We start from the raw sequence: 17,207 nt of genomic DNA on the forward strand, positions 1-17,207 counted from the left end.
GTTGGAGGAGTGTTTAAACTAGGGACGGGGGGGAGGGTATTCCTTTTATAGGAGGGGAAGACAGTGCAGATAGAGACCTGGGCACAAATAATGACATTGGGGGTGGGGGTGGCATGGGGGGTGGGGTTAGAACAGTTAATAATTTAAGAAAGAATAGAGGTACAGAGAGATACATAAAGTGCATGTATACTAATGCCAGAAGTCTCGCCAACAAAATGGAGGAATTGGAGTTAATGTTGTTGGAACATAATTATGACATGGTGGGGATATATGAGACATGGCTGGATGAGAGCCATGACTGGGCTGTTAATTTACAGGGCTATAGTCTGTTCAGAAATGACCGTACACATAAGCGAGGGGGAGGCGTGTGTTTATATGTAAAATCATCCTTAAAACCCATCCTTCGTGATAATATATATGAATCTAATGAAAATGTAGAGTCCCTGTGGGTAGAGATAAGGGGAGGAGGGAAAAATAATAAATTACTGATAGGGGTTTGTTATAAATCTCCAAAAATAATGGAAGCTACAGAGAATATCCTCATAAAGCAAATAGATGAAGCAGCGACTCAAGGAGAAGTCATTATTATGGGGGACTTCAACTACCCTGAAATACATTGGGGAACCGAAACCTGCAGTTCCAGCAAGGGTAATAGGTTTCTGACAACGATGAGAGACAATTACCTTTCACAACTGGTTCAGGACCCAACAAGAGGGGGGGCACTGCTAGACCTAATATTAACCAACAGGCCAGACCGCATATCAAATGTAAGGGTTGAGGGTCACTTGGGTAATAGTGATCACAAATTAATAAGTTTTCATGTATCCTTTAATAAGATGTGTAGTAGAGGGGTTACAAGGACACTAAACTTCAGGAAGGCAAATTTCCAACGGATGAGAGAGGATCTTGGTGTAATTAACTGGGACGATATCCTGAGACATAAAAATACACAAAGAAAATGGGAGACGTTTATTAGCATCCTGAATAGGACCTGTGCACAATATATATCGTATGGGAATAAACATGCGAGAAATAGGAGGAAACCACTATGGCTAAATAGAGCTGTAAGGGGCGCAATAAGAGATAAAAATAAAGCATTTAGAGAATTAAAGCAAGTAGGTAGTGATGAGGCATTAAATAAATACAGAAGATTCAATAAATTCTGTAAAAAGCAAATCAAGACAGCAAAGATTGAGACAGAGACTCATTGCCAGAGAAAGTAAAAATAATCCCAAAATATTCTTTAACTACATAAATAGTAAGAAGCTAAAAAATGATAGTGTTGGTCCCCTTAAAAATAGTCTGGGTGAAATGGTGGATGAGGATGTGGAAAAAGCCAATATGCTAAATGACTTTTTTTCAACAGTATTTACACAAGAAAATCCCATGACGGATAACACGATCAGGGATAAAAATTCTCCATTAAATGTCACCTGCTTAACCCAGCAGGAAGTACGGCGGCGTCTACAAATCACTAAAATTGACAAATCCCCGGGCCCGGATGGGATACACCCACGAGTACTGCAGGAATTAAGCACAGTCATAGATAGACCACTATTTTTAATCTTTAAAGATTCCATAATAACAGGGTCTGTACCACAGGACTGGCGTATAGCAAATGTGGTGCCAATATTCAAAAAGGGGACAAAAACTGAACTTGGAAATTATAGGCCAGTAAGTTTAACCTCAACTGTGGGTAAAATCCTGGAGGGTTTTCTAAGAGATACTATACTGGAGTATCTGGAGAAGAATAACCTTATGACCCAATATCAACATGGGTTTACAAGAGACCGTTTCTGTCAGACTAATCTGATAAGCTTTTATGAAGAGGTAAGTTCCGGACTGGACCAAGGGAATGCAGTGGACGTGGTGTACATGGACTTTTCAAAAGCTTTTGATACGGTGCCACACAAAAGGTTGATACATAAAATGAGAACAATGGGGATAGGGGAAAATATGTGTAGGTGGGTTAAGAGCTGGCTCAGGGATAGGAAACAAAGGGTGGTTATTAATGGAGCACACTCGGACTGGGTCACGGTTAGCAGTGGGGTACCACAGGGGTCAGTTTTGGGCCCGCTTCTTTTTAACATATTTATTAATGACCTTGTAGGGGGCATAGAGAGTAGAATTTCAATATTTGCAGATGACACTAAACTCTGCAGGGTAATTAATACAGAGGAGGACAATTTTATATTACAGGAGGATTTATGTAAACTAGAAGCTTGGGCTGATAAATGGTAAATGAGCTTTAATGGGGATAAATGTAAGGTCATGCACTTGGGTAGAACGAACAAGTTGTATAATTATGTGCTTAATTGTAAAACACTGGGCAAAACAGTCACTGAAAAAGACCTGGGTGTATGGGTGGACGACAAACTCACATTTAGTGGCCAGAGTCAAGCAGCTGCTGCAAAGGCAAATAAAATAATGGGATGCATTAAAAGAGGCATAGATGCTCATGAGGAGAACATAATTTTACCTCTATATAAGTCACTAGTGCGACCACACTTAGAATACTGTGTACAGTTCTGGTCTCCGGTGTATAAGAAAGACATAGCTGAACTGGAGCGGGTGCAGAGAAGAGCGACCAAGGTTATTAGGGAACTAGGGGGTCTGCAATACCAAGACAGGTTATTACACTTGGAGTTATTTAGTTTGGAGAATCGAAGGCTTAGGGGTGATCTTATTACAATGTATAAATATATGTGGGGACAATACAAAGACCTTTCTAATGATCTTTTTACTCTTAGACCTCTGACGGGGACAAGGGGGCATCCTCTACATCTGGAGGAAAGAAGGTTTAAGCATACTCACAGACGCGGATTCTTTACTGTAAGAGCAGTGAGACTATGGAACTCTCTGCCATATGATGTTGTAATGAGTGATTCACTACTAAAATTTAAGAAGGGACTGGATGCCTTTCTTGAAAAGTATAATATTACAGGGTATATACACTAGTCTCCTTAATATTGCGTTGATCCAGGGAGCTAGTCTGATTGTCGTATGTGGAGTCGGGAAGGAATTTTTTTCCCCAATGTGAAGCTTACTGTTGCCACATGGGGTTTTTTTGCCTTCCTCTGGATCAACATGTTAGGGCAAGTTAGGATAGGATATGGGTTGAACTAGATGGACTCAAAGTCTCCCTTCAACCTTAATAACTATGTTACTATGTTACTTGTAATTCTACTTTTCTCCTGCAGTGGCCGCTGGCCAAGGAAGGTATTCATCAACCTTTTTGCTGGGTCTGCTGAAAGATGGTCCAATAATGATCACCTAATCACAGTGGTGGCTGCAGTAGAGTACAGGGATGTTTCTTGATAAGAAGACTTGAGCGGATCTTTGAAATTCAAGTTCACCTACTTCCAAAAAAAATTTGATTTGCAAGAAATGAATTTTCAGAAATCGCATAATTAAAATTCTTCCAATTGCCTGAGTTCCCTTTCGAGTGTATTGACACATTAGGAGCTCTTTAAAGGGAATCTGTCACCTATTTTTTCACATACAAGATGTGGCCACATTCTGTAATACTGTAGATAAGCCCCCGATGTAACCTGAAAGATAAGAAAAACGAGTTATATTATACTCACGGGGGGCGGTCTGGTCCGGTCTGGGTCCGATGGGTGTCGCGGTCCGGCGCCTCCCATCTTCTAGCGATGACGTCCTCTTCCTTGCTTCCCGTCGCCGCTCGAGCACAGGCGTACTGCTCTGCCCTGTTGAGGGCAGAGCAGAGTACTGCAGTGCGCAGACGCCGGGAAAGGTCAGAGAGGTCCAGCGCCTGCGTACTGCAGTACTCTGCTCTGCCCTCAACAGGGACCCATGGGACCCGGACCGGACCGCCCCCCGGTGAGTATAATATAACTTGTTTTTCTTATCTTTCAGGTTCTATTGGGGGCTTATCTACAGCATTACAGAATGCTGTAGATAAGCCCCTGACGGCAGTGGCCGCATCTCATATGCGAAAAAATAGGTGACAGATTCCCTTTAATGCAAACACAGCCTTGTTAATGTCCAAATGACTTCAAACTATCTGGCTGAAAACAGATGGTAACCACAGGTATTTACCAGCACACTGCAGTATCACACTTTTTATGAATTATTTTTTTAATTGATTCCTTTTGAAAGGAAACATGCTTGCATAGCTGTTATTTAAAGGTATATGGTGCAAACGGAAGAAGTTCTGGGATTTTCTCATGGTTGGGTGCAATAATTATCCCTGTTTGGGGAGTATAAAAAGCTTTCCACTTCTGGCTCTCTGCACTGCTCGGCAGAGGGTGCACTGTAGTGACGTCATCATATCCTCTGCCCTGAGACATCACAGAGCGTCAGAAGACGCTGAAGAGACCAGAGCACTGAGGAACAGGCACAGGTGAGTATTTGAGTAGTTTTCCTGATTCATGGACCTCACAGCGTGCAGGTGTCTCTGACGACAGGTGGGCCCGCCGTTCATCCTTGCTCGAGGGCGCTGTGTGGTGACATCAGCCCTGCCTAGCAGAGTGTGTGCATTAAAATTTGTGCAGCTGAATGGTGTAGACAACAGTCAATGGATAGTCAGGCAGGCAGACAGATGGTATGGACCACTTAATCTCTGGCATCAGCTGTTGTTGCACGCACATCTGCAGTGATCTTTGCCTGTTTAATTTTGATAAATGATAGGTTTTACACACTTGTGGCAGATTACCTGGTACACTTTTGTGACAAATACTCTCTCTAAGGCTACTTTCACACATCAGTTTTTTGCCGTCAGGCAGGATCCGGCTATTTTTAGAAAAAACGGATCCAGCATAAATTTTGGAGAACTGTAGAAACGGATCCGTTTTTTTGCTGGATCCGTCTCTGTTCCTGGGGGCTGGCCAAATGGATCTGAGCATGCGCAGACTTAAAAAAACCGGATCCGGTGGCTGGATCCGTCTTTTTCTGGATCCGGCGCATTCCGGCGCCCATAGACTTTCATTGTAGCAAAAAGCTGGAAGCGCCGGATCCGGCGCTTCCAGCTTTTTCGCCGGAGACAAAAAACGTTACAGTAGCCGTTTTTTCCAGACGCCGGAATGAGACAAGATGCCGGATCCGGCAAAAAACGGATGAAACGCAATGCCATCCGGCACGATCCGGCGCTAATGCAAGTCAATGGGGAAAAACTGGATCCGGCATTGCATTTTGCCGGATCCGGTTTTACAAAAAAAAGCCGGATCGCGCCTGAAGGCAAAAAACTGATGTGTGAAAGAGGCCTAAGGCCTCTTGCCGGATCCAGTTTTTCCCCATTGACTTGCATTAGCGCCGGATCGTGCCGGATGGCATTGCGTTTCATCCGTTTTTTGCCGGATCCGGCAACTTGTCTCATTCCGGCGTCTGGAAAAAACGGCTACTGTAACGTTTTTTGTCTCCGGCGAAAAAGCCGGAAGCGCCGGATCCGGCGTTTCCAGCTTTTTGCTACAATGAAAGTCTATGGGCGCCGGAATGCGCCGGATCCAGAAAAAGACGGATCCAGCCACCGGATCCGGTTTTTTTAAGTCTGCGCATGCTCAGATCCAATTGGCCAGCCCCCAGGAACAGATATAACCTGCTAGACGGATCCAGCAAAAAAACGGATCCGTTTCTACAGTTCTCCAAAATTTATGCCGGATCAGTTTTTTCTAAAAATAGCCGGATCCTGCCTGACGGCAAAAAACTGATGTGTGAAAGTAGCCTAACATGATACTGGAGGCTGGACACGAAATTGCTTGTCCTGGTATGAAGTCAATCTGGATTTCCTTTTGATAGCTGAAAAATTCCCCCATTTGTTTTTATAGTGAGGTTCTATACAATTATCACTTTGCTTCATGTTAACAATACGCCCAGCCTACCACAAGCATTGCAGCATAAATGCTTGCAGTGCCCACCAGCATGACCAAGGGCCCCATTGTTTAATTGTCACAAACCCACCGCAATGATTGATGTCATGGCCAGAGTCATGGTCATCATCTTTTTTGCTCTAACTGTCTCGTCCCCTGCCTGCACCAAGTCTATGTCCTCCATCGCTTCCACTTGCACTTCTTCCTATTCCTCCTTGTAAAACTGTTCAGCAGTGCTTGGCCTTGTAAAAGTGAAAAGAATGAAGGAGCTGTGTGGAAATAACTATATGCTCTGTGCTTGTTGGGGAATAGGTTATGTCCATTGAGGAGGACCTAGAGGTGATGTAACAGGAAACTAATAACTGCCACCTGTTGGTCGAAAGTCATAGCGCCCAGTCGCAGAGGCCTAACCACCTGTCCTTAAATGTGGTGATGTATCACTGCCACTGAAATCATTCAATTAGTGAGCTGTGAAATTCAAGTATTTACCCTGGCCATAATTTCTGCTTCAGGTATCTATAGTGCCGTGCACTTTGGAGTGCAAATGCAAGTTCAGACAGGTTTTCCCTGGCTCAAAACGCAACTACCACCTCAGTTCGGAGATTAGCATTAGGTTGTCCACTTCCTCTGGCACCATGTCTTCCAATAACAAAGACTGTTTGTTTTTGCCTTCCAAAATATCAACTGGAATTTTTTTCTTCAGTTATAGTATGTTCCTTAGCCCAAAGGGTGCTGTCAATTAGGGTACTTTGGGGCAGAAAAGAAAGAGGTGTCATTGATGAATTGGAAAATCTGCTCTGTACAACATTAACTGTTATGATAGTGGAGGAGGTGGACTGAAAAGGACACTGACTACAGCTGATGGTGTCACTGTCAGAGGCTATATCATTCTGCTGTGACTGAGACTGAACACATACATTGTATATTCCATGACACCCTTCACTTCCTCACTGCTTTCTCCCCACTAATGCACTTGCTACAGTTTGCAAGGAAGGGCAAATGTGAGCTTCCTTTGGTACTACTACTATCTGGTCAATTCCTGACAGCAAAACCATTGGTGTTAGAGCTGCTACTAGGTGACATCACATTTTTATGAATATGCAATATTTTTTTTTCTATCGTCCCATTGGGAAGCCTTTTGCTGACACGCCAAATGCTACGGCCCACTCACTGAGTGTGCAGCATGTGTGAAATAGTGTAAGGGACTTTTTTGCCAATCCTTGCAAATCACATCGTAGATTATTCTAATTCGTTCCTCTGAGGATTGATCCACTCATCTCTATTGATAACGCCTCATATACTTCTTGATCTCAGAAAGAGAGAGATTTTGCAGCTCCAACGTTCAGGTCAGCATTGATTTTTACTGGGTTCGGGTTCAGGTTCAAGTTCAGGTACATATCTGGTAACCGGACTGAACTTTGGAGCAAATCATTGCCACGCACAATGCGTCCCCTGGGGGGGGGGATGAGAAGTTTTAATTTTAGACCGAACACCATATAGTCCTCCATACAGTATTATAGGTGCCACATAATGCACAGTATTATGGGCATCACATAGTCCTCCATAGAGTATTATGGGCACCGCATACTCTTTCATACAGTATAATGAGCCCCATATATTGCTCCATATAAAATAATGAGCTCCATATGGTGCTCCATGCAGTATAATGAGCCCTAAAATTGTTCCACACAGAATAATGTGTTCCATATATTGCTCCATACAAAATAATGGACTCCATATAATGCTCCATACAGAATAATGGAGCCCATATATTGCTCCATAAAGAAAAATGGACCCCATATAATGCTCCATACAAAATAATGGACCCCATATAATGCTCCATACAAAATAATGGACCTCATATAATGCTGTATACAGAATGGGTCCCATATATCGCTCCATACAGTATAATGGGCCCCATATATTGCTCCATACAGAATATGCTCCATACATTGCTCCATACAGTATGGGCCCCATATAATTCCCCATACGGTATAATGGGTCCCATATATTGCTCAATATAGTATGAGCCTCAAATATACATCCATACAGAATAGGCCCCATATATAGCTACATACGGTATGACCCCTATATAATACTCCATACAGAATAATGGGCCCCATATAATGCTCCATACAGAGAGTGACATATATAATACCCCATACAGAATTATCCCAAAATAATGCTATATTTCACTGTAAATCCATGGTATGATTCCCAGCATCTTCTACTGCTAAAAAAATTTAAACGGTTGTACTATTTTAACTGTTATTACTTGTGACAGAGTCACTGGTAAGGTGATAGAGGGGAGATATGTGTCACTGTGCTTAATGGCATCAGTGATGTGAAACCAGAGCATTTTTCTCCAGCACACTACGTGTTGTGAGGGTCAAGTTTCATAAAAAGGGCTGGTTTAATGTGGACCTTCATAGAGTGGGTGGGAGAACTGCACTTTATTTCCCCTGGCAGACCTGCCAGGACCTGCATGTGATCAGTCACATCATGGGGAAGTTACAGGCTTGGGTTGAAATAACCAGCATCTGGGTTCAGCTAGCCAGGGGAGAGGAGTCTCGAGAGGCTTTGTGGCTCGTTGAGCACAGACTGAACCTGTGCTGCTCCAGAGCGGGTTGCCACCCCCAACATACAGACTGTGTTGCAGCATTTTGTTTTTCTTTTGTTGTTTTGTTCCTGTTTTAGTCAGAAAGGCTAAGTTTTTTTTTCTCCACGAGTTGGTTTATGCTGCCTTACAATAAACCAACGGTGTTCCCATTTTTCTACCTCTGTGTGCCGCCACATGAGTGAACTACTACATACTCCATAGGCTCAGAGATGTATAAGATTAAAATCTGTTCTGTTACTCACCCTCCTCAGGTCCACCACTGCTCCTGTCTGCAGCGATGATGTCTGTTTGACAGCACTTGTAACCACTGAAGCCAATCACTGAGCTCAGTGTCTCTGCCGATGTAGACAGCGCAAATCACTGAGCCCAATGATTCTTAATGCTGTCAACATGATGTCACCACTGAAGCCAACAACAACACTGGAGCAGCAGTTAAGAGGTATTGCTGGACCCAAGGAGGGTGAGTAGAATAAGTTTAGTACTTTAGAAACCTTTGAGCCTAGTGGAGTAAAAAAAAGGTTTAAAAAGGACAGTCTCATTAAAGTAAGGTCTGAATGCTGGTCCATTTGGCCACCATGATATCGTTTTCAGTGGGAATTTAGAATATTATTATGAATCACCTATTTATTACAAGAATTCAGCCCTGGATCATTTACAGAAAGCAGAATCTTCAGTTTGTAAAATAAAAGCTGTATGGAGAGTGTCCTCTATTCATTCTTCTTACATCCTGAGTTGTACATGTTTACATTGGAAAGGTTCCTGATCCAGTCCAGTCTTGTCTTATAAAGCTGCAAAAATGTTATTCATGATGTTAGGAGATCTAACCGAGAAATGTAAATTCTGGCTGGGATTCAGTACACCCCTGCTACTACATTCTTTAAAAGTATTGGCCTTTGGTTTTATATTTCTCACATTAAGAACAGTAATTATCATTTGTTTTTCACCAGATTTTAATCTACTTTATATTCAGCTGAGGATATACAGTAGGGTTGTTAAGATGCTGTGCCCACAGAATTACTCCAACTCCATAATACACAGCTGTCCAGTGTTGCACGTAATAGCATATATGGTACCATAGTCTGCACTAGAGCTGCCACAATTCCACCACTTAATGTGTCTTGGATGCAATGACTGACAGCTCAGTTGTCCAATCTAGTGCAGAGCATGCTGAGTTTTCTGTATTTTGAGTGACAGCTCAGCTTTCTAATCTGAGACTAGGAAGTGCTGAGCTTCCTTCAGGCGTTCCCTGTTTGTAGTGATTACTCAGCTACTTAACTAAGCTGTCTGTCCCAGATAGCTGTCATTCGTACTTTTTTAGCTTTGTTTGGCTTGTCCTCTGTGACATGTCCTCTGTGCAATGTGCTCTGAATTCTGACATTCTGATATTTTGTTGCTGGACCCTGGAATTGCCTATTGGTTGCATATTTGTATTACTCCTTTTATCTTGACTCGCTCTGAACTTGGAATTCTGATATTGAACTGTGCCCTGATCATAATTTTTTTGCCTTACTCCTTTGTATATGACAACCCCTCTTGGTATCTGACCCCGGACCTCTTGACTATGCAAGCCTCACTGCTTGGTTGTAAGTAGCGACTAGCGTCACAGATGAAAATTAGTTTGAAATTATCAAATTCCTTAAACGGAGATATGTGAAATTATTATCAACATTGCACTGATGGATTTGGAGTACAAAGAAATTTAAAGTGGTTCACCAGGGTGTATCGATGGTCTATCCATACTTTGAAAGGGTCCAAGGGTCTGATCACTGATCTCACTAATCAAACATTAATGGCCTTCTCTAATGATAGATGTTAAATTCCCAAGGCACAACTTCTCTGATACATTATGTTACCACTGTAGGGATTTTGATAATACATATAGAGTATATTATATAATTATATGATCTGAAAAAAAGTCCTCATAATAGACCCAGCCTGCAAGAGAATAATAACACCATAATTTATTAACTAGGAGCTTTCTCCATCATAAAGACACCAACAAGATCAGAACAAGGCAAAGTTCAATAAAGCGATCAAACACACCTCTCAATATAAAAATCAGATAAAATACAACTTGAACACAGAATTGGTAGAATTCAAAAGATTATAGATGCTTTAGATCACTTGAACACTGCTCTAAAAAATAAGATAACACTAAAATACCACATCCTAGATATCACTGAATGAAATATTCGAGTTGAAAATCTTTATTCCTTATATAGTGGAATGCGTTGAGAACAATAAAACATAAAAATGATCAATGTATCAAAACTAATAATCCTATTAAGGTCTTGCTTTGGAATGATACTCAAAACCAAAGTGGAAAATCAAATTATGGGCTGATCTAACTTCAGTGGAAATGCCTCAAGCCAAGGAAAAGCTGCTCAGTAGTGTGTGTGTGGCCTCCACGGCCTGTATGACCTCCCTACAATGCCTGGGCATGGTCCTGATGAGGCAGTAGATGTTCTCCTGAGGGATCTCCTCCCAGACCTGGATTAAAGCATCAGTCTACTCCTGGACAGTGTGTGGTGCAATGTGGCATTGGTGGATGGAACAAAACATGATGTCCCAGATGTGATCGAGTGGATTCAGGTCAGGGGAACGAGCAGGCCAGTCCATGTCATCAATTGCTTCATCATGCAGGAACTGCTGATACATTTCAACCACATGAAACCTAACGTTGTCATGCATCAGAAGGAACCGAGGGCCCACTGCACTTGCATATGGTCTCACAATGGGTCTGAGGATCCGGGTACCTAATGGCAGTCAGGGTACCTCTGGTTAGCACATGGAGGGCTGTGCGGCCCTCCAAAGAAATGCCTCCCCACACCATTACTGACAAAGTCCCAAACCGGTCATGCTAGAGGATGTTGCAGGCAGCAAAGCATTCTCCATGGCAACTTCAGACTCTGTCACGTCTGTCACATGTGCTCAGTGTGGACCTGCTCTTATCTGTGAAGGCCACAGGACACCAATGTCGAATCTGCCAATCTTGGTGTTCTCTGGCAAATTCCAATCGCCCTGCACAGTGTTAGGCTGTAAGCACAACACCCACTTGTGGACATTGGGCCCTCATGGAGACTGTTTATAACAGTTTGAGCAGACACATGGATGTAAGTTTCCTGCTGAAGTTCATTTTGCATGGCTTTGGCACTGCTCCTCCTGTTCTTCCTTGCACAAAGGAGGAGGTCACGGTGCTGATTCTGGGTTGTTGCCCTCCTAAGGCCCCCTCCACGTCTCATGGTGTACTGGCCTGTCTCCTGGTATCTGCTCCATGCTCTGGGCACTGTGCTGACAGACACAGCTACCCTTCTTGCCACAGCTCACACTGATGTGCCATCCTGGACAAGCGGCACTACCTGAGCAATTTCTGTGGGTTGTAGACACTGCTTCATGCTACTTCTAGGGTGAGAACAAAAGTGACCAAAACAGCCAAAAAGGATGATCAGAGAAATGGTCTGTGGTCACCACCTGCAAAACCACTCCTTTATAGGGGTTGTCATTTCTACCTATTGTCTGTTCCATTTGCTCAACAGCAGGAGAACTTGATTCACAATCAGTTTTGCTTCATGACTGGACAGGTTAATTTCACATAAGTGTGATTGACTTGGAGTTACATAGTGTTGTTTAAGTGTTCCCTTTATTTTTTGAGTGAATATTCTGCTCAAAAGATTGTACATCCCCAAATTAAAAAAAACCAGTTGTGACGCAATGTTAAATGTAAAGAAAGCAAGAATGAAATTATTTGGAAACCATATAGCCAGCAGTGGCCCATGGGTAGTGGCCCATCCTTAAAGGGAACCTGTCATCAGATTTTCCCAAACTAAAGTATGGCCACCACTTTTAAGGCCATTTTTACAGCATTCTAGTAAGCTGTATATATGTCTTCAAGGTCCTCCGAATAGTTCAAAAAAGACCTTTTATTATACCCAGAGATGGTGCTGTCCAGTCTGATGGGCGTCTCTGTTCTTGAGCTGGCACCTTCTGTCTTCCATCAGTCACCGTCCTTCTTCCCTGCTTAGTGTAGATGACCCTTCCTACGTCATCCACACAGTGTCCCCCATCATGCTCCTGTACAACTGCAGTTCTCTCTGCCCTGCAGAAGGCAGAACAAAGTAATGTGCATGCGTTGGCTTTACCTATTGGTCATCTGCGCTTTCCCAGAACATGCATACTACAGTATTTTGCTCTGCCTTGGGAAGTACACCTATGTATGTACTGAATGTAAAGTTGGAACATGAAGGAGGCAAAAACTTAATACCTCGCTACTGACCGCTCTGGGTGCCTCGTTGGGCATGTTGCATTTCCTAGACTCTTCTCTATTGGCCAGGACTTGCTGCATCCAGGCCTCGGAGGTTGCTGCACGTCATAAAGTTGCGACATCAATGTTACAACCTTATGATGCATAGTAAACAGAAGGAAAGCAGCGGTATTGGCAGAGGTGAGTGTCAGTTATTTGTTTTTTACTTTAACCAATACTCACCTCTACGTCCGTCCTGCTGCTTTCTGTTGTGTCCTCTACTTTCTGTCATTCAGTGCGCCACATCTCTGCCCCCTTCACTAAAGGTCAGAATTTATGGCCGTGTGCACACCTAGAAGTTTACTGTTCATCAAAAGGTAGCCTGACCTATAGTGAAGATGCCAAAGTTGTTGCATGTAAGTCTTATGTTCGGAACTCAGTACAAAGTTGTAGAAATGCAATCATAAATATGTTGTAAGTCACACCAAAAGCTTATCTATGCCCTCTTTTCCTACCATTTTTATCCATGACTGCATTAAGTTCTTGAAATAAAAGCTGAAAAATAGTTGATAAGCATTCAAACAAAGCAATGGAGCTGGGCACATCATGTCTCAGCCTTGAAATGTATGTGCCATATTAATATGTGGCACAGCGGGTGGCTAATGGTATGTACATAATGAACTGAGGATGACCTTCTTTTAAGATAAATTCTAAACAAGCTTTGCAAGCTGATGACATATAGGAATACAATAACGCCTCATTTGCTCTCATTCTCTGTGTTCAAACACAATAAATGCAAAACTTACACTTATTCAGATGTTCTTTATCATGTTGTAAGAGCTTAATGTGCAGAGATCGTTGCTTATACTTTATAATCATTATGTCCTACTGGGATTGAAATCAGTTCTTCATGCACTCGACTCTTGCAGTGTAAAGCATGGAGACAGAGAGAGCAGTAGTGTAAACCCATGGAGGTGTAGATGTATTTTAGATTACTATAGGCTCCAGTTATGTGAAGTGTCTGAGAGCGGTAACCATGACCGGGGCTGCTGTACGGTTACTCTCTGGCAATTTGCAGGAATATTGCGTGGGTCCTGGATGGGTGTTGATCTTGGTGTTGTGTGGGTCTTGTTCCCATGTGAAGCGATGGCCAGGGGACCACCACAATGCAGGGAGACTACAGTACACAAGATGAGGTGCAGACAACAAAGGGTTAATTTATTTACAGGCAAGGAATGCAGTGTTTAGGAAATTGCAGAAACAGGGGTATGCAATGAAAACAGACAATTTACAAGGATAATATTCTCTAGCTGGGCCGTCAAACAGCACAGATCACGAACTATAACAGCTCAGTGTATTTATCCAACTGGCAAGACAACACAGTAAAGTCATGTATGATGCTACACTAACTATAACCTATCTGGCCTTTGCTACACCGGCCACACAGCTGCCGTGCTCTATCTATTGCAGCCTATCCTAAACCCTAGCATGTGCACAGAAGAGGTTAACACTCACAGTAGCATTGGTATATCAGTCCAATCCTGGGGGCCTGCAGCTTTGCTAGATGGTGCGCACTTCTTCCTGGAAGCTCTGTGCAACGTGGTCTTTTCCTTGTGTGCAGGTCCAGTGATGCTCCTAGAACAGTGGATTCCTTTCTTGTCTTTTCTTCTTGGCTCCTCACAGCAACATAGGAAAGCCACCTTGTTCTCCACAGAAGAGTTTACAAAAGTCTTTCCTTCACAGCTCAGGCACGTGTCGTTCCTGCAGAAATCTCAGCTCTCACCTCACACACAGAAAAGCAGTCCCTCTCCTCTCCAGTGCTGGCAGAAGAGACCAAAACAGTATTTACAGCAGGGAAGTGCAGGATGTCCCACTGCTCTAACCAAGGGAGTGATGCCTCTTAAAGTGGCAGCTTGTCTCTACAGTCCATAGCAACGCCACCCCCTTACACATGCAGTACACCTTTAGCTGATGGTGTTGGCTGCCAAGGACCATGACTTCCACAGATCAATGGAGACTTCTGTGCAAACATGGGAACTTTACTGAAGTCAGTAAGGGTTATGTACAAGAAATAACCAGTGCTCAGTATTAGGCACGTTTCATTCACAGCAAGAAGCCTTTTCACAGACAGTGCTTCCTTCCACTGTAATCTACTCCAAGGCCATTATAACATACTGTTTCGTCCTACTTCAGCACAGCCTAGCTTGTTGCCACAGTACAGTTCAGCGAGTTGCTCTATATTCACTTAGCAGCTCCATGTCCTATCGTTAAGGAAGCTTTGGAGCCATTGCTCGGGACCCTCACTAGTCCCACAGTCTCAGATCTTTTTAGGTCCGTACCTTCGGTGTTTATCAAGCTGAGTGATTCTTGTGACAAGTTGTCCTATCCAAGGGCTTTTTTAAGGTGGAAGGCCTCTGTTTTTCTGTCAGTTCCAGTCTCCTCCTAGCTGTGGATTGCCCTTTAGCAACACTGCACACTCGTTACTCTCCAACTTTTCACTTCCTCTATTCAGCAAGTATTCTGCCTTCCCTGGCACTAGCCCCTCCCAATATGAGCTATTCCCAAACATTAACTGTATCATAACTTTTCCTGTCTCTGTCAGCTACCTGTGGCTGCTCAGACTACAGCTTCATACTAATAATATAAAACATCTCTATACACTAAGCGTATTACACTTATAATGCTTATCCTATTCTATAGCATCCTGTACTGTACATTACTGCATACATTACATACGCAAACATCTTACACATCCCATGACACAATATATACATAAGACGCAGGACATTATTAAGATTACACATCACATTAAACACAACACTGATATCAACAAGGGGGAGTAGGGCAATATGTCCATCTCCCTACAGTTAGGCAATGCTACAGTCACTTCTAAGCTCTGTTTTAGGGCTCGTTCACACTACCGTATTTTTTGGTGGGAGTGTTTCTCGTGAAAAAAAACGCATACCACTCAGACCAATGTCATTCAATGGGGCAGTGAAGAAGACCGATTTTTTTCACTCCGCTTGAAAAACAGTCACAGCATGCACCAGTTTACTCCATCGGATGAGACCCACCCATTCAAGTGTATGGATGTGTATAAATAAATAGAAATCCATACAGAAACACAGTACAGAATTAGGTTTTTTTAAGGATACATTGCAATTCTGTAACATAGGAAACTGAAGATGGTCCTGTGAAAAATTAGTCTGAGTTTTCTGGATGAAACTCTGAACTATTTGTTATACACTTGTGAACTTACCCCTCAAAGGGTTATTCCCACTTCAGCCATTTATGGCTGTTATGAGGTAACTGTCTATGCATTGACCACAGGAAAATGAGACTCTGGAAACAACTGACCAAGCTGAGCAATGCGTTTTCCTCAACTCCTATAGATGTGAACAGAAGTTACTGAAACAGCATAGCACAGAGAGCTGTCCAAAATATAATTATGAGTAGGTGAGAACTTTAAAAACTGGTACGAGTCCTTTAATAGATGTCTTGTCTCAGTAAAAGAACCTCATTTAAGGTTTGAGCTAACCTCATCAGCTGATCAACTTGGATCTAGCTTTAGAAACTCCCAAGCATCAGCTGTAGCTATCCATACATTCAAATGCATTTGTAGGCTATGTTCACAGAACGCTTTAGGCTGGGGTCACACAGCCATATTTTCTCTCTCCTGAGATTATTATAATCACACTCTGATGATAGAAAAACTGTAGGGGAACATAAGTGCACCAGACCATCAGGAGATACCCTTTTGGGTACAAGGAAAATAAAAGGAAGCGGGTTGCTTAAGCAGATTGTGTGCAGGCACAACTCCTAGGAACACCTGAAAATTTTAGTTGCTCCCTCATGGCTGGAGGCTGGTCTCCTAAAGGATAGTTAACCAATTTGCATGGTTGCAATATTTTTTTTCACTTGGAAAAGACGCTAGTCCAGTGATGAAACATATTGAGGATATAAAAAACATTAAACTCGTCTTGGTCCTAAGGAATCTTCATTACAGAAGCGTAGCCTGATATCGTGTTATGGTCCAAATTGGTCAATCACATTCTGATGACAGCTTGATCAGACTGTGATCATAGTGTGATCCAATTTTCTCAGATGAGAAGATGGAGAAAAGAATGTCTCCATCTTCTCCCTTCTGTCAGTCTGTGGAAATTGGACCGCTCTCAGGTGTTATCCAAGTGGATTGAAACTTTTCCCGCAGACTCATTTACTTGCATGCCCGAGTGTGATCCAAATACCAGATGCAAATAATACATGATGCGACATGGACGGCCCGATAAAAATAACATTGGTCTGAGTTCAAGCCGATGTTTTGTCAGATCACATTCGGACCCAAAATACAGTAATCTGTACAAGTCCTCAGGAGTTTTTTGGAGTGGATTTGCTCCAAAATCCTCTTCAAAAACTGCAACAAAAAAACGGGAAAACTCTTCATATTCATTTCTTTGGAAAATCCACATTGCTGTTCCAGGTGTGAGTTTTTGGAGTTTTTTTTCTGTCTTGAAGAGAC

General features: G+C 42.7%; 1 long non-coding RNA gene across 1 annotated transcript in view; it reads right to left on the minus strand.

Annotated features, from left to right (window-relative positions):
• The window catches only part of LOC141097155 (uncharacterized), a 55,498-nt gene extending 40,331 nt beyond the window's left edge, over window positions 1–15,167 (minus strand). The window contains exon 1 of the long non-coding RNA XR_012233861.1: window positions 14,204–15,167. This is a non-coding gene — a long non-coding RNA (uncharacterized lncRNA). The remainder of the gene's footprint in view (window positions 1–14,203) is intronic.
• Between the last annotated feature and the right edge of the window lie 2,040 nt (window positions 15,168–17,207).

The sequence above is a fragment of the Dendrobates tinctorius genome, unplaced genomic scaffold, assembly GCF_039654945.1.
Source record: "Dendrobates tinctorius isolate UK_male_01 unplaced genomic scaffold, ASM3965494v1 ptg000083l, whole genome shotgun sequence".
Lineage (NCBI taxonomy): Eukaryota > Metazoa > Chordata > Amphibia > Anura > Dendrobatidae > Dendrobates > Dendrobates tinctorius.